The sequence below is a fragment of the Nomascus leucogenys genome, chromosome X (assembly GCF_006542625.1).
Source record: "Nomascus leucogenys isolate Asia chromosome X, Asia_NLE_v1, whole genome shotgun sequence".
Taxonomy (NCBI): Eukaryota; Metazoa; Chordata; class Mammalia; order Primates; family Hylobatidae; genus Nomascus; species Nomascus leucogenys.
In genome coordinates, this window is record NC_044406.1 from 81,088,802 (window position 1) to 81,108,440 (window position 19,639).

At 37.2% G+C, this 19,639-nt stretch overlaps 1 pseudogene; it reads right to left on the bottom strand.

The window, feature by feature from the left end:
* Positions 1-12,624: 12,624 nt before the first annotated feature.
* On the bottom strand, positions 12,625-15,466 carry LOC100605371 (annotated as a pseudogene).
* Positions 15,467-19,639: the final 4,173 nt, after the last annotated feature.

A 19,639-nucleotide genomic window follows, 5' to 3' on the forward strand; every position in this document is an offset into this window, starting at 1 on the left:
GGCGTGGTGGCGGGCGCCTGTAGTCCCAGCTACTCGGAGAGGCTGAGGCAGGAGAATGGCGTGAACCTGGGAGGCGGAGCTTGCAGTGAGCCAAGATTGCGCCACTGCACTCCAGCCTGGGCGACAGAGCGAGACTCCGTCTCAAGAAAAAAAAAAAAAAAAAAAAGAAATAAATATGGACCAATAGATGTGTAAAAATTACATGGGCTCATAGTAATCAATAAAAAAATTGAAAATAAGATAAAACTGAATAATGAAAATAAAGCATCAGTGAGCTACTGATTTTTATTCTTTACATTGGCAAATATTTAAAACATTGATAATATCCACTGTTGATGAGCATATTGGGAAATAAGTTTCATCATACCAGATTACTGGGAGTATAATTTGATAAAGCTTGTTTGCATATCAGTTTGACGATATCTACTAAAATTCTCGTGCATGCCTTAGACCAAACTATTTTACTTATGGTATTGTACTTGACAGAAAAAGTTATACACGTACAGTTAAGATGTGGTACAAATTATTGCAGCAATATTTGAAATGTATTTAAAAAGCGAAAAACGCTGGGTGCGGTCACTCACGCCTGTAATCCCAGCACTTTTGGAGGCTGAGGCGGTCGGATCACCTGAGGTCAGGAGTTCAAGACCAGCCTGGCCAACCTGGTGAAACCCTGTCCCTACTAAAAATAGAAAAATTAGCTGGGCTCAGTGGTGGGCGCCTGTAATCCCAGCTACTAGGGAGGCTGAGGCAGGAGAATCACTTGAATCCGGAAGGCGGAGGTTTCAGTGAGCCGAGATTGCGCCACTGCACTCCAGCCTGGGCGACAGAGCGAGACTCCTTCAGGGTGGGGTGGGGTGGGGGGAACAGTTAAAAACAAGATACATAACTGCTAATTGGGGAAATTGTTAAGTAAATTATGGAATATTTAATTTATGGAACATTATGAAGTTTATTGTAAAAATGTTTTTTAAATCAATAATCAAGTCACTGAAAAATACATATAGTATGGCCTCATTTATGTGTGTGTATATGCATGTATGTGTGTGTGCACACACTTATGGGAGAATCTAGCTGCCTTACAAATCTCCAGTTCCCCTAAAATCCTTTTGGTACTCTCTTTAGGTTTTTTAAGACAACTTATTTTTAATGTCTCCTTTATACCTTAACATCTTTTAACAGGTTCCTGTTCTTTGCAGGCAAATGACCCCTAAATCAGACTGAGAGTTTGGATTACAGGTAGAGATTTTGTATTGCTTTGTTAGGGAAGAGAAGTCTTGGGCACAGTGTGGAGTAATAAGAATTTAACAGAGAGAAACAGATTAATGGTAGAAAAAGGAGATATATTAAAGAGGTGAAGTTCTAGAAGACACAAAATGTTTAGCCTTAAAAAGAAAGAAGTTTACATTTTTAACAAGAAGGGAGAAAGACAAATCTAGAACGAATGATCACAGTTGCCCCCTGATTTATAAATAGCCTAAAATGTGTTTAAAGTACTGACATGTCCATGGGAGTACTATGTTTGTTAAATGAAGGGAGGATCATAAATCATTTTAACCTTACTTGAAGAATTTCTGAATGACTCCATTGGCATTACAAAGAACTTCTGGATCCAGAAACTGAAACAAGTACTGAACAATTATTTTAATTCTCCCCTTGCCCTTTTCCAATTTGTGTTTTTTATTGCTACATTGTGGAGAGTATTACTGTCTCCAAATAAATGTTTTAATGAGATCAATAGTGGGAATTGGTTTGGATGAAACATAATCTGATCTAACAGGAGGAAATTGGATGAAAATAAACTGTGGTGTGCTGGACCTATCCTTGTCTTCACATTTGTGCCATGAACAGGCAACGAGAGTAAGAAGATTGGAAATTACTGACGAGAAGACATATGTTTTACTATATTAGTGATAATCTCATAGATTTAATCTTGCCTAAAAGACAGTAGCTCCTCTTCCTTTTTTCATTAGACCTACATTTTGTATTTCAGCCATACTGTCATCTTCTGTGTGTCTTCTCCACTTCTTTTTGTGAAATCACGTCTTGCATTTTTATTAATGGGTTTTAGTCTTTTGTGTGCTATCAAGCAAACTGTTGTCAGAGATATCAATCCACATTCTGCACTTCAAAGTCTTTTTTGGTAGCCATAGGTGAAGGGGAACCAGGGAAGCAAGATAAATAACCAGAGATCAGTGAGGGGTCTTATTTCTGAGCTCATGTGAGAACAGAGGACTAGGTGCCTGTTCCAAGTAGAAAGTTAATCATGCACCTGTTCCTTAAATGTGATCTAAGTGAGAGCAGTTCCTTCCCATTATGCATTTGAAGCACGTGCACGCAGCCACCCCACTGCCCCCTCCACACACATGAGTGAGAGATATGCATCGTTCTCAGTCTCTGTGATAGCTATTTGCTATGACCTCTTCCAAGGTCTTTTTGCTGATGTGCTGTAAGTATTTTTATCATTTAGTATAGAAAAGTTAATAGGCTGGTCACTGGGAGATGGAAAGAACTAGAAAAGAAGGGAAGATTTATTTATTCTCCACCCTTTAATTGTCTTAGAATAGCATCATTAAGAATCATAAAATGACCTTAACTGTGAATGGATAAGACAGGAAAATAATGTAACCTTTATGTTAGAGTTGCAAGGGTAACAAAGAACTCTATCTAATACAAAATAACTTGACAGCATTTATAGTTAAGTCTATGTTTTTTACTCAATGAAAAATAAAATTATGATTAGCAAATGTTTCAGTAAAATTTTCCTTCTTTTTCTTGACATAGTATACTCAAACCTATAAGGCAGTACCAATTAAACTATAATTCTTTGTAATTTATTCTGATTTTCATTATCAGTTCCTTAATTATTTATCTGCAATTATTTTGTAGTTTTATAATAACTAAGAAGAACTAACTATATTATTATTCAATGGATTTGCTCCTTGAGGCCTTTGCTGACCAAATACTATATATTTTTATATATAGCATTTTCTTACTGCAAGTACTGCAGTAAGAAACTCCTTTGTTTAAAATACCCTGAAAAACATTTTGATGCATCATTCGCATGTTCATGGTTGTAAATTAGTGAGGTTTTGATGTGTATTATAAATTAACTACCATGTACATAGTTTATTAGCTACCTTCTGTGCTTTGTAAGTGGGATTATTTTTTCATGACTTTAAATATAAGAAACATTTAAGTTAATATTGTTATATACAAATGTATTTCCAAAGCTTATTCATTGACATCATTATCATCATCATCATCACTATCATCCAGTAATGTTTATTGATTTCCTGTATTTGCCTTTGTACCAGGCAAACTGTTAATTCTGAAATATTGACCAATATACAAGTAACTTAATAATTAAAGTGTAGTTTTTTTTTTAAAGTGATGCTAAAACAAATCTACTCAAAATTTCTTTTTTCAGCTCAGAAACATGTAGTAATTTACCCTCTGGATTTGTGCAGGGAAGACAATTCTCACTTTAATCCTCTCATTGATTCTCAAGGAATTGGTGGCTTAACTGGCTTGATTTTTCACCAATTTTCTCATATAGCAGAACAAAAACGGCATTATGTGAGGGACTGGAAGCTCACTAGAAAAGAAAAAATTACAAAAATAACAGTTTTCATCCCGTAGGATGGCTATATTGTAGGATTTGAACATGTTTTTTCCAGTTTATTTAAAAAGTTAAATATAAATTTGAAAGACAGTTTTTAAACGTACATTATTCTAGACTTAAATTGTGCTACTGTTTCATTTGACATTATTAGCATATCCCCCTATAAACTAAATGATACCCGGAAATATGCTTCACCTTGTTTATATCTACATAAAGATAATAATAGTAAAAATAAAGCAAAGTTTCTCAACCACGGCACTGTTGGTATTTGAGACTAGATAATTCTTTGTTGTAGGGAGCTGCACTTCAGATGATAGGACATTTACCAGAATTTCTGGCCTCTACCCGCTAGTTGTCAGCATCACCTCCTTCTTTCTGCCCACCCCTTCTCAGATTTTCACCACCAAATATGTCTTCAGACTTTGTCAAATGTCTCTCCAGGGCGCAAAATAACCCATAGTTTTCAATCACTAGAATAAGGAAATCTCTGTGTAATTAAGAATCTAAAGCAGTCATTTTTTCAGTATAGCATAATTGTTAAGATTCTGTATTCTGGATCCAGATTCAGTTTACATACTGACTCCTGACCTTGAGCAAGGTAATCTCTGCACTTCATTTTCTATACATGTAAAATGTGGATAATAGTATATTATAGTGCTTAAGAGGGAAGACACTAGAGCCAGACTGCCCAGGTTTGAATATCGGCTCTGGAACTTCTTTGTGACCCTGGGAAAATTATTTTAACTTCCTGAGCCTCGGTTTCCTGATTTTTAAATGGAATAACAATAGCATCTACCTCATAGAATTGTAATGTAAATCAAATGTGTCAATTTAGAGTGCATAGATTAGTGACCAGCATGTAATTACTTCTATATTTCTGTTAGCTAATATTATTATTAAAATACTTGAAAGATTGGAGCAACTATGACTCATTGCATAGCTGCAGTCACTGACACCTTTTTGTGTTAGCTGCTATTTCAATAATCAAGTATATAAAACACACACAAAAAATCAAGTAACAATTTCTGTTCAAAGACGTTTTGCCTTTCTTACTACCAAAACCATCAAGATGATATTAGTTACCCTACATTTTTAGGTAATTATCTGGCTTTACTTTATCTACCTATTCACAATATATATACTTGATATACCTTGTACTGGAATGCATAGCTTACTGGTTTCAAGTCAGAAGGCTGGTGTTTTAGTATATGCTCTGTTACAAACTTTGTGATCATAGATAAGTCACCGAAGCTTGCCTCAGTTTCCTCTTCTGATAAATGGAAATGATCACCTTGGCCCTATTGATTTTACTGAGAAATTGTGAGGAACATGAGAGTTACTAAACATGAAACTGATTTGAAGAGTAATGTACTTTTAAAAAGTAAGGTGGGAGGCTGGGCATGGTGGCTCACACCTGTAATCCCAGCACATTGGGAGGCCGAGGCGGGCCGATCACAGGATCAGGAGACAGAGACCATCCTGGCCAACATGGTGAAACCCCATCTCTGCTAAAAATACAAAAAATTAGCTGGATGTGGTGGCATGTGGCTGTAGTCCCAGCTACTCAGGAGGCTGAGGTGGGAGAATCGCTTGAACCCAGGAGGTGAAGGTTGCATTGAGCCGAGACTGTGCCACTGCACTCCAGCCTGGTAACAGAGTGAGACTCCGTCTCAAAAAAAAACAAAAAAACAGTAAGGTGGTATGATGATGATAATGATGATATTGTATTAGCATACAGAACCCAATTCCTAAATATTAATGAACAAAATTTCATTGCATAAAATTTCAAATTTTTCTAATTGATTTGATATACTACCTATTAAAAATAAGAAAGACAATATAAACAAATCTTGAAGTTAAATCATATAAACCAGGTATGATAAAGTTATATGTAAACTGTTTTACCTCAATTCATATGGAGAGTTTTTTAATACATATTCTTACATTTAGTCACATTTTTGCTCTGAATGATGTAATCTGTGAATAGGAATGATACAATATTCAATAAAGTTTTATACAATCAATTTAAAATTAGAGAAATATATAAAAAATAAAAATTTTTTAAAAATTATATAATTTTCTATTTACACTAGGCACAGCTCTCCTTTAGAAGTATTGTAAGAGTACAGTTTAATAGCCTTCTTTTGCACTGAAATTCACATCAATAGGTCTCATTTCTTATAAAATTTTATGGGATACTTTTTAAAGTCTTTTCTGTCAAGATATCATCCTCAACAACTGTCAGAATAATTCAGACTCCAAAAGATTGAGGCCCAGTGAATACACAGATGCGCTGTGGTGATCAAAACAGGTATAAATGACATTTTTTATTACCATGGAAGTGGAGGGACACTGCCCAGTATCAAAATGTTCATTTTTACATAGGACGAATCCCGCATTATACACAGTAATGGTAGGTCAGAGTGCTTTATTTCTCACTGCAAACAGAAATGGAAGTGGGCAAGTTTCTTTCTCTCTACTATATTAGGTAGCAAAGCCACAAACCTAAGGCAGGTACTTGGCCAGGGTCTTTTTCTCTGTAGAGCTAAGACAAAGAGATTTCCAAAATTAGTGCCATCCTGCAGCAGTGAGAGTGGCCTCTTTGGCAGACATTGCCAAATAAAAGAACCCTGAGTGACACACCAGTCAGAGTCTATATCATTCCAAAATTAAAAAGTATATTACAATTTAATTATATAAAACTCCGAAAATCCTGAAGTTGGTTGACATGTAAACAAAGTATTCATATATAGTGAGTTTATAATAAAGATTCCAAAACTTTTACCAACATTACCAGGGAAAACTGAAGACATGAATGTCATGTTTACTCAGTACATATACTGTACTCAGCTCTGGTATTATAATGTCTGCCACAAAAAGGTCATATCCTAGAAGGAACTATTTGAGGATGTTCTATGATAGAAATATGCAGATTTTGTGACATGTCTTGTGAGTACGGAGTATGTCTCATCTGTACAGAATAGGGGCAGCCAGACAAAACTAATAAGGGAAAAGAGAAGACTTCTTTGCAGGGTTTGACCCATGAGCAGAGCATAAACACACCCCATAGGCTGGGCGCGGTGGCTCATGCCTGTAATCCCAGCACTTTGGGAGGCCTAGGTGGGTGGATCACTTGAGGTCAGGAATTCGAGAGCAGCCTGTCCAAAATGATGAAACCCTGTCTCTACTAAAAACACAAAATCAGCCGGGTGTGATGGCAGACACCTGTAATCCCAGCTACTCGGGAGGCTGAGGGAGGAGAATGGCTTGAACCCAAGAGGCGGAGGTTGCAGTGAGCCGAGATCGTGCCATTGTACTCCAGCCTGGGGGACAAGAGTGAAACTAAGTCTCTAAATAAATAAATAAATAAATAAAATAAATGCACCCTATATAGGCAGGGTGAGGGTAGGAGAGGTAAGATGTACATTCTATAAACAGGTATATGCACTGCAAGCATAGCTTCAACCAGAATGAAGAGAATAGGGGCTGATAAATTTTAATTGTCATTGAAAGCTGAGGGTGATTTAGGTATCCTGTTGAAGAGCACTAGGGGTAGGGTAATAAAAAGCTTTGTTAGGCCTGGACAAATAGAAGGTAATCTCTTACAAGAAGTTCTCCCAAACAATAAGTAAGGCACCAGGTTGGGATGACTTTCCAGTTACTAAATCCACAAATTGTCAGTACTATTAAGTCTCCGTTATTCTATGGATAGATGTTGAGTTCCAAAGAGTAGACGAAAAGCAGTAAAACAATTCCTAAGAACTTAGTGACTGAGTGCAATAAAGTTTCACGACTCATCCAAGTCCAATTATCTTCTATGCTTCTAATTAGGAGTCCAAGTTTCTTCCAACTAGTGTGTTCACCATCCCCTAGGGCACAAGAGCCTTCCAGTGAATCATCTGCTTTTCTTTTCCACAGAGAAGAAAGAAACAGAACCCACCTAAAGGATTGCAAAAGAGGCTTTAGAGGTTAGGCCTGCAACTATTTCTTCTGCCTATATTCTGCTGACTAAGACTAATCACGTGTCTTCATCTAATTGCAGGAGTGCTCAGGAAATGTGGCTCAGCTGTTTATCCAAAAGGAAAAGAACATAGATTTGTTGAGCACGTAACAGTTTCTCTGTCACAGATAGGTTATTATTCCATAAGAACAAGATTCAGATTTAGGATAAAGCTCTGTGCATATAGAAGCTACTGAATGGGAAATTGATAAAGTTAATCTTTAATATTTTATTTCTAGAACAACAGACTCTAGAAGAGCTACAATTACTGGCCAGAATTTTGGGGTAGTGTGTTTAGGGCACAAAGAAAGAGCTTTTTGTTGATTTTTCTTCTGTTCTAATGAGAAATCATTTTCATTTAAAATAGCTAGAGTGCCTGCAAGCTAGAATTTAGAGTGATAGACACATCTGGAGTGATTTCCCCAGCTTTCTGGATAGGGATTTCAACCAAGAGAAAAAAATGTCACTGTCATAATGTAAAACAAGTCCCAATGCCACCTAATGACTATACTAAATGTTCCTCTTGCCATCCACCTAATTGGCGTGCAATAGATATTTCTATGATATTTTACATGTCTCAAAGTCAGGGACTCAAAAATTTTTGTTGGTTTTTAAAAATTGAGTATAGTAGCCATAACGTGAAAGGTTTCAATGGAAACTACTTTCCTACTGACGTTAATCAAAGTAGCTCATTTTGCATTATTTAAACTACATAGCTAATTGTTATATTAGTTCCATTCAAATATGAATTTTAAAAGTCACTTATTTTTAGCATTTTATAACTTGTTTGAACACCACAACCTAATAGATGATTAAGACTCTTAAATATACTTGAGATTTCCCAATTTCCAATTATGTCCCTCATTAAGCATTATCCGAAAAATTACTTTTAAAAATAGCTCTTTTTGATGCCTCATGAATCACTGAACTCTCTCTTGTAGTCAGTTAATCAAATGCCCTCCTGCTTCAGTCAAAGCAGTGACTGGTAATAGTTCTAATAGTGACAGTTCCACCAACTCCCTCCTACATCTCTTCTCTACTCTGAACAGTCAACTTGAAAATAAAGCATGTTCTGCACACCAACTTTTCTGGTTAGCAGAGACTATTTTATTCTGATTTTTAAAAAATGTAAGTGAAGCATACAGTAAAGATGAGCTTATACTTTGAAAATGAAATGCACAATTTTGTGATGTCAGTCAGATGAAAATGCTGTTTCATATCAACAAATCGAAACCACAGCAATTGTCAAAATATCTTAACAGTTTAGGGAGCAGAAAGTCAACTGAGAGTATCCAACTGAGAGAACTGTCCACCTAAAACAAAGATGAACATTTCTATGTTTGTATTTTGTATGTTTGACTAAGAGAGATTTACTTTTGAAAAATTCAGAAATAAAATGCCCAAAGGAAAAACCCAGTTTGTACATAAATCTACAAATGAAGTCCCAATATTGAATAAAATAAGTGAGAAAGTAAAATCAGCTTAAGTTTCATGAATCAACACCAAAGACCAGTCAGAAAGGAAAGTGAGTAGTGCTGATTCTATCAATAGAAAAGAACTTAAAGCATAGGAAGAACCTCAGCGAGAGCCTGATATCACCACTTTCCCCTGCTGAAATTGAGATTTCCAATAATAAGTTACAATATTGGTCCTGTGTTTGAATTGGGGTGGTAGGGAGAGTAAGGCATATCCACTGGGCTTCCAACTGGAAACAGATGTCACATTAAAATTAGGATAGTTCAAGAAGGGATTATTTACAAAGGGACTAATTACAAAGGTATGGATGGGACGTATGAGCATTACCAAGAATTATGCTGGAACCAAAGGTAGCAGCAATGGCTTTATCACCAGCCCTTGGTCTGAAGGGACAAAGGTAGAAAATCCCTGCTGGAAACTGCTAAAGCAATACACTTTGTGAGTACCTGTCATCTTATGTGGAGGAACACAGGCAAGACGTGACTTCACAGAGAAGGAGGAACACTGACTTGCATTCATTCCTTCATCCAGTCTCTTAATGGGATCCCTCATTGGTTGAGCCCGGCTAAAAGCCAGAAGGCATGTGTGCGTTATTTGATGGTATAAGCCACATATATTAGACTCTGTGGGCAGAGAGCAACGAGGAAAAAATGGAGAATCTAGAGGAAGGAGCAAACAGACTGTATCTAGCGCTTCAAGTACAGAGACATAGCTTGCAAGAATCATTAGACATATGTGTAAGTGAAAAGCCAGAGGGAGTTCATCTCTTTGGGGGTGATGGAAATGCTCTAAAAATGAATTGCAGTGATGATTACTCAACTCTAAACTCACTTGCACCCTTAAAATGAGTGAATTTTATAATATGCAAATTATACTTCAGGAAAGCTATTTATTTTAAAAAATAACTAAAAAATAAACAATCTTGTAGGGGAATAAGATTATTTAAGAAATACATGTAAAGTAGGAAGGAAAATACAGATTGAAAGGTTAGTTTATTTATTTATTTGTTTGTTTGTTTGTTTTTGAGACAGTGTCCTGCTTGGTCGCCTTGGCTGGAGTGCAGTGGCTTGATCTCAGCTCACTGCAAACCCTGCCTCTCCGGTTCAAGCGATTCTTGTGCCTCAGCCTCCCGAGTAGCTGGGACTACAGGTGTGCATCGCTATGCCCAGCTAATTTTTATATTTTTTAGTAGAAATGGGGTTTCACCACGTTGGCCAGGCTGGTCTCGAACTCCAACCTCAAGTGATCCACCTGCCTCGGCCTCCCAAAGTGGTCGGAAAACAGGCATGAGCCACTGTGCCCTGCCTAAAAGGTTAGTTTTAAAGAGGAAAAAGACTATACAGCCACATACAGAAATCAACTTAGAATGAATTAAAAACTTAAATACAGAACCTGAAACTGTAAAAGGACTAGAAAAAAAATACAAGGGAAAAGCACCACAACATTGGTGTGGGTGATTTTTTTTTTATTTGACCATGAAAGTGTAGACAACAAAAGCAAAAATAGACAAATGGGATTTCATCAAACTAAAATGTCTCTGCACAGCAAAGGAAACAGAGTGAAGAGACAGTCCATGGAGTGGGAGAAGATGTTTTGTTTGCAAATCATACATCTGATAAGTGATCAATATCCAAAATATATAAGCAATTCAAACAACTCAATAGCAAGAGAACAAATAAACTGATTTTAAAATGGGCAAAGAAACCAAAAAGACATTTCTCAAAAGAAGACATACAAATGGCCAACAGATATATGAAAAAATGCTCAACATCACTAATTGTCAGGCAAATGTAAATTAGAACCATAGCGAGATATCATCTTAAACCTATTAGAATGGCTATTATTAAAAAGTCAAAACATAACGGTGCTGGCAAGGATGCGGAGAAAAGGGAATGCTTATACGCTGTTGACGGGAATGTAAATTAGTTAATCTCCTACAAAAAACAGTATGGAGGTTTCTCAAAATACCAAAAGTAGAATTACCATATGATCCAGCAATCCCACTACTGTATATATATCCAAAGGAATTGAAATTATATCAAAGAGGTATCTGCACTCCCATGTTCATTGTAGTGTTATTTATGATATCCAAGATAGGAAAACTACATAGGTGCCCATCAATAAACTAATGGATTTTTAAAATGTGATATATATCACAATAGAATACTGATCAGCCTTTTAAAAAGAAGGAAATTCTGTCATTTACCACAACATGGATGCACCTGGGGGACATTATGCTAAGGGAAATGAGCCAGACACACAAAGACAAATAGCACACAACCCTATTCATATGTAGAATCTAAAAGAATTGAACTCATATAAGCAGAAAGTAGAATGGTGGTTACCACAGGCTGGGCCTGCAGAGTGAAAAATGGCAAGATGTTGGTCAAAGGGTACAAAGTTTCAGTTAGTGAGGAGGATTAAGTTTTAGAACTCAATTGTACAGAATGGTGACTATAGTTAATAGTTGATTGTATATTTCAAAGTTGCTAACAGAGTAGGATTTTTGTCATCATCACAGAAAATTAGGAGTATTTGGGTCAGATACAGTGACTCATGCCTTTAATCCTAATGCTTTGGGATGACGAGCAATCAATTGAGGATTATTCAATCGTTTCAGGCCAGGAGTTTGAGATCCATTTATGCAGCATAGCTACACCCCTTTTATACACACAAAAAAATTAAAAATAAGCCAGGCATGATGGCATACACGTGTAGTCCTAGCTACTCTGGAGGCTAAACCAGGAGGATTGCTTTAGCCCAGGAGTTTGAGGTTGTAGTGAGCTATGATCCCACCACTGCACTCTGGCTTAGGAAATAGAGCGAGACTCTCTCAGAAAAAAACAAACAAACAAACAAAAAAACCCGTAAGTATTTGAGGTGATGGATATGTTAATTAGCTTGATCTAGTAATTCTGCAATGTATACATATAGCAAAAGATTACATTGTATCACATAAATATAAACACAGTTGTTATTTGTCAATTAAAACTAAATGAAAATAAATAAAAAGCAGCCAATCCACCTCATCTTCTGAGATTGGAGAAATAAGATGATTTGTGAGTGTGAGTAGGAATACCTTTGTAGGTGTTTTGGTTTGAAAGTTGAGAAAGTTTTTATTATTTTTTTTCAATGACACTTTTTCTTGCTTTAATATTTGTTGTCTTTTTCTGCTTTTGAAATGAGCTCTCAATTACAAAATACCAAACTATACTCAAAAGAGGGTGTAGAAAAAGCCAGCCATTGGCACAGTATGGAGAAGCCCACAAATAAAGACAGATAGCAGCAGCAGGTGGTGAGAGGTGGGAGGTGACTGAAGCAGTGGTTACAAATGTTCAAAGGAAGCTAAAACTATCCAACAGGTTGTGCCTTAATGTTAGCACAGGTTAGACTAGTTACTACCTTGCTGGGTGGCCTCAGTGTGTTTGGGTTCAGATTCTACACAGCAATACAATTTCTTCCAGTTAAGGGTTCTTGGCTTGCACCAATCACAGCATGATTGGAGGGTACTGGACCAGTCTTGTTAGTTTTTCAAAATACTGTCGTAGACCTGATAGATGTATTGAGAGACTTCAAGAGTTCTACACTTCCATGACAGCGAATATTTGGGGTTTCCTGGCTGGATACGTAGCTCGGCCAAAATCCAAATGCCATTAGTGAGCTTCAGGGATTGGTACAGAATGTCCTGCCCTTCCACATTCCTCTTGGCAATGGTATAAACATTATTGTTTTGCAACTTGCTGGAGACAGTGTCAGCATTTAAATGACATTCCTTAATCTGAAACTGAAGTTCATTTTCGCTGGGAATATTCTTCCATGTTGCAAGGAAGACCTGGTGCTCCATTTTGCCATCTTCTACAAAAAGCACATTGAGTGGGCTGAGGCAGCTGAAGTAGAAGACATCGATATTGTTTTTCACAGCCACCTGCAGGTTATTCAGAGGTGCCATCTTCATGACTGGGACCAAGGTGTTGAGAGGCAGGGAGACATCAATGCTCTGGTTTGGCATCAGTGGTGTATGGGTGGCCAGAGGAGTGCTGGGGATGACACCAGTTAAACTGGATTCCAAAGTCCATCCTATGCTGCAGAGCTTTACTGGTGAAGTTCATTTCCATATAGATGTGCCCTTGATGGTGAGTAAATGTTCCTGAAATCTCCAAGCCTTTAGCCTTTACTGCAGGTAGCCAGACAGCCTTAGGAGCCACATACCCACCCGGTGCCATGCCTATCCCTGTGGAGAGTTGAAACAGGTCATTCAGGCCACTTCTGACCACAGCAGGTGTAGGTGAAGGAGCAAAGGTTGCAGGCACTGATGATGGGATGAAGGATTGTCCCACCAGACTATCTAGTCCTCCTCCTAGGAGATCCACTGCTCCCATCTGCCTGGAGGACACCTGTGGCACATTGACTGGGAGACTGAGGTCAAGGTTTAAAAGACTCCCCAGAAGACCTTGAGAGTGGATAACCTGAGGCTGTTCCAGGTTCGTTGCAGTGGTGGTGCCAACAGGGCTGTCACCTGCATCAGTGCTCCCATGATGAATTGGCAAGTGTTTACGATGGATTCCATGACTTCCTTCCACAAAAGCCTTGGAAGGCTTATGATACACAGAGGCCAAAGAACCAATGTGGCAGATTAGCTCCTCCAACACAGTTGGCTCAATAAGTTCCGTCTCCTCAGAGATCAGTGGCTTCTCAGACAAGACTACTTCTTTAGCCGTGAGAGGGTCAGTTGAGAGAAGAACCCAGTAAGTATAGCCCAGTTCTCGAAGGTCAGGATTATCAGAATCCTGTGTTGGCAAAGTCAACATCTGCTGGACTAGCTCCTGTGTTTCTGGTGGTTTCTTGAGAAACAGCTTCATTATGGCAGTAAGCAGAGTGAGCTGCACCTGGGTGCTTTCATCATGAAAACCCTCCAGGAAGCTTTCTAGTAACTCATCTGCATTGTCAATTCTTTCAGCATATTCTCCCACAATCCAAATCATAGCCGCTCGAGCATCTGGCTCATCCAGCGAGTCTAAGTTCTCACATAGAGTGGCAATGATACCTTCATACTTGTTGGAGTATTTGTGGAAGATGTCCCTGATGACAACAATCACTTCTTGGACCACATAATTCACTTTGGTCTTGATTAGATCAAGCATTGTGCTTACACAGTGCTCTGCAGATTGCTCCAGCTTGATGGCACACCGTCCAATGGCCCGCACAGCTTTTCGAACAAAGTCAACACTCACCTCTGTGGCATATTCCTTCAGTTCTGCCAGAACCTGAGCAATGTTGGCTTGTGATGCCAAAAGAATCCTGATGTCCAACTTCTCTAGTTTAACGTAGATGGGATCATTGTACTTCACAAAGAAGACTTCGATTTCCTGCTTCAAGATTTCAGGCCTTTACTGGACAATTAAGTTGATGTTCCTCAGGGAGACATACTGCGCTTCTGACTCCCCAGACATCAAAGTGACAAGTGGAGGGGCTAACTTCTTCAGCAGCATATTGTAGTAGTCAGAATCCTTAGGTAACAATTCTAGAAACTTCATTAGGACTTTTACCGCTGAAAGCACCACTGCTGAGTTGGCATGGGATAGCTGGGGAGTTACCCGCTCACAGATTCTCTGAGCCTTCCGATCATCTTTAGGGTTGTAATTAGACAGGCAGTCCAGGATGAAAATCTGGCCCCTTCAGTGCACTTATTCAGGGCTGTCAGCAGCTTATTAATGTTCTGTGTGTTCAGATTGTGTAAATTGCTGTTTGGGTGAGACTCCCTGATTTCAGATAATGCTGCTACAGCATTAGCCACCACCATTGGATTTGAATCTGCTATGAGACCCCGTAGAGAATCCAAAAATCCCTGATCGTCCACCATTTGGGCGTTGATATCATGGAGTTTTGCCACGCATACTGCTGCTGTTTTCCGAACATAGGGATCCTCATCCTCCAAGCACTTGAGGAGGGGCTCACAGAGATATTCTGTAATTTTGTCTACCCAGATGCACCCCGTGGTTCTGACTGCCAAGGCTCGAATCAAATGATTAGCATCTTCACAGTCCTTCACAAAGCTATTTACAGCTATGATGGCCATGTCTGGCTGACTCTTGGCATAGTTCATCAAGTAGAGATACACAAGCTTCGTTAGTTTCAGATTGTCAGTCTGCGTACAGTTCACTATGTCTGGAAAGACAGCACTAACATCCTTCCCCACGGTCATAACAGCAATCACTTTCTTCACAGCCTCCTTTCTCTTTTCTTTCTTTTCATTGTTGAGTTCAGCTTTTAGTTCAAATATTTCTGCTTTTTTATTGGTTGCAAAATACTTGGAGTCAGTCATGACTTTGGATCTTTAATGTGCACTGGAGGCGGAGGAAGAGGCGAAGGTGAAGGTGAGGGCAGAGTGGCGGCGGCGGCAGCCGGAGAGCATAGCCCAGGAGGTGGTGTAATGGTTCACATGTGGTTGCCTAGATTTTATTGATGAGGTAAGAACAGAAGTGCTCCAACAGCAATCTGTGTATATATCTATAATTGCACTGGGCACAGCACATTGAAATAATCTATGTAAGTATCTCATTCCCTAAACCACAGGTTTTTGAAGTGTGATTCAAAGACCCTAGGAGTCCCTAAAATAATTTTAGAAGGTTTACAATATCCTCCCTTTTCAATACTGTACCTGTGTGAGACTTAAATGTTTTCATATATGTCAATCAAATAACATATCACAACAGATTGAATGAAGTAGTTATGACAATCTACTTATTTTTATTAAGATAGATATTAAATACATTTTCAAAAATGTAAAATAATTCTACTCTTCTCATCTTTTTTTATAAAAATATCACAATTTTTAAGAAAATGTATGTTAACAATACCAATATGTAGTGGGCTTATTATTGACATTTAAAATAAACCAATAAATTAGTATCGTAAAAATTTCTCAGTTTGAATGTGGCAAATATTAACAGATACAATGCAGATAAAGAAAAATAATTTTGGGATTCTCAGTAATTTTTAAGAGTGTAAAGGATTCTCAAGACCAGAAAGTTTGATCACCATTAATCATAGGATTGCTGAGGGTTGGGCCATCACATTTGTCTTTGTATCTTCAGGGCCTAGCACAGTGACTGACATATAGTAAGTGCTAAGCACACATTGAATTGAACAGAACTTAAATACCATGAGTAAGGGACAGAGAGCTTGCACTGAGTTCTGAAGATATATACTTGCTAAGAAGAATGTGAATGGGAGCTGATCAGGGGTGAGCAAAAGGACTGTCAACAGACTTTGAAGACCCTGATGAAGTTGGAGACCATGAATTTATAAACGTATCAGTCTTCAGGATTTTGAGATTTTATTCAACAGTAATAAGCTGTGTACATGCAGGAATAAGGGATGTCACAAAGAAAAAAGTCAAAGGTTATGTTTTCTTATCAATCTACTTTTTTTCATAGGCTTAGGACAGAGCAAGGAGTAAATATACATATTATCTAAATATACATAATTCTTGTCTAGAGTGTGCCCGTTATTCAATGTTTATTTCTGAAGTCAGTGTGTATTTTTTCATATTTTTACATTGATATATCAAAGATATATATATTCTTGGGGGTCGTGATATTTGGCGCCTGTATAAATGTGTAATGATCAGTCAGGGTAACTGGGATATCCATCACCTCAAACATTTATCTTTTCTTTGTGTTGGAAACATTACAATTCTTGTCTTCCAGCTATTTTGAAATCTACAATACATTATTGTTAACTATAAGTTTCCTATTGTACTGTTGAATATCAGAACTTATTCCTTCTGTATAACTGTATTTTTGTACCCATTAACCAACTTCTCTTCATTTCCTCCTGCCCCTTTCTCTTTCCGGCTTCTGGTAACCATCATTCTACTCTCCATCTCCATGAGGTCCCCTTTTTAGGTCTTAAGAGTGAAAGCGTGCAATATTTGGCTTTCTAGGCCTGACTTATTTTACTGACCATAACGACCTCCAGTTCCATCCATGTTGTTGCTAATGACAGGATCTCCTTCTTTCTAAAGACTGAATAATATTTCATTGTGCATATAACACAATTTGTTAATCTATTTATCCCTTTATGGAAACAGGTTGATTCCATGTCTTGGTGATTATGAATAATGCTCCAATAAAAATGGGAGTGCAAATATATTTTTAATACACTGATTTTCTTTCTTTAAGATACATACTCAGCAGCAGAATTGTGTGATCATATGGTAGTTCTGTTTATAGTTTTATGAGGCAAAGTGTGTATTTTTTATGAGAATTCCCCAAATGCCTGTTGCCATTGCCCCATCTCTCTCCTTTTTCCCTATAAACAAATGTAAAGAAAGCTAAACGAAAGAGAGAAAAGCTTCTATATTGGTTCACTAATGTAGGACATATTGTAACCCTTACTGAATGATGGTCATTTCATTTAGGCGACTGATAAACTTTTGCACTTTTTCAGGATAATGTTCTGAGTTATCCTCACAATTTAAAATTTATTAATAGCTTTTCCGAGTAGAAATGTTTGTTTTAATTTCTAGCTCTCGGTCTTTACGATTTCTGTGGGTAAAATTAATTCAAGCTAAAATTTGGAATATTCTCTTGGATCAGCAAGAGTTTTTAAAAATGGAAACAATCGCTTTTATTTTGAAAATTGGATTTTTTAATGAAGGGGTTAGAGATAAGGTTTTTATAGATGGAGACATTGTTTATTATTAATGTATTGAAAAATCCAGTCTGAATGCTGGAGCCTGATCTTAGCTTTTAATTTAGATTTAATTTGTATTAAAATAGCCAATAGATGAGAAAACCGTATTAATATAATGAACTAATTTGATCCAATATAATTTGATAATGTTTCTTACATTTCCTCAACTTTGTGATATCGCACTTGACAAAAGTCCTTTGTAATAATTTTGGTGATCTCATTTCACTGGATGAAAACATTTATATTCTGTACAATGTTTTTTTCAAGAGTTTTAGGATTTTTGTATTAATCATTTCTTTATAATTTTTCATAGTGTTTCTTTTTAATAGTAAAAGTAATAAATATTTACTGACCCAGATTGTACAGTGTGATCTGGCACACATTAACATCTCTGACCTCATCCTCTGCTACTCTAATCCTCACTCAATTTGTTACAGCCACATAGGCCTCCCAACTATCCATTGACCATGTTAGGTACACATCAAACTCAAACATCTTTTAGTTGCCTGGAATGCTGTAAATCTTCATGGCTTTTCTGCACATCTTCTCATGTATTTTTGAATTACTGCCTTCCCAAGTAAGTCTTTTCTGTCCAACATTTTTAAAATAGCAACACCACTCTCCATTCTCCTTCCCACATTTATTTTTTTCCTTAGCACTTACTATCATATGAAATAATATGCATAGTATTCATATGTCTAAGTAAATGTGGGCTTGAAATTATCTATTTATGTCACAGCTGTATTTCCAACATCTAGAAAATGTTTTTCTATATTCCAGAAAAACATATTTCCAGTGCCTAAAACATAATAGTTGCTCAAAATATATTAGTTGAATACATACATGATTACAGAAAATATAGGGGACATGCAGAAGAGCAAAGAGGAAAAAAAGAAGGACATTCATTATCCCACAACCTGGAAAGAATCATTGTTATCATTTTGGTGCATTCTTATGAACATATAAATACACACAAACAAATATACATATGCCTATAGTAGTAGAGGTCGTGGTGGCAATAAATTTAATAAGAGTAATAGTAGTGTTAATATTTGTTGGCAGTGTTATCATAACATATTATATCATTTGTTAACCACGTTTTCTCACATAAAATATTTATCATGACTTTCAATAAAATAGGGGCTTTATGCAGGTCACCAGTCATCCATCTAGACATTGACTCCATTAGTTATTTATTTTTATGTAACAAATTACCTTATAAATTGGTTATTTAAAACAACAGATATTGATTATCTCACAGTTTCTGTGGTTAAGGAAGTTTCGAACAGCTTAGCTGAATGGTGATGGCTCAATATCTCCCCAGAAGTTGCAGTCAAGATACGGACCAGGCTGTTTTCACCTAAAGGCTGTTGAAGGCTAGAGATTATACTTTCCAAGGTGATTTATTCTACCTTGGCAAGTTAGTGCTGATCATTGGAATAAGGCTTCAGTTCTTGCCTCTCCATGAAGCTGTTTGAGTGTTCTCACATGTCAGCTATTCTCTCCCTCAAGAGAGGGAAAGGAGGAAGTCACAGTACCTTTTATGACCTAGTCTCAGAAGTTATATGTTATCACTTCTACTTAATTCTATTTGTTAGAAGTGGGTCACTAAATGCAGCCCACAATCAAGGAAAAGGAAATTACTCTTTTGAAGGAAATTATATCAAAAAATGTGTAAACATCCATTTTAAACCACCACACCAACTATGTAAGTTATAAATATAAGGAATGTTGTCAGCAGCAAGACTAAGGATCATTCTGAACTCAATAACATAAGCTGGAAGCAATACTTCCCAAATGTAATATAGTTTATATCAAGTTGCAATGAGTCCCTGGGAACT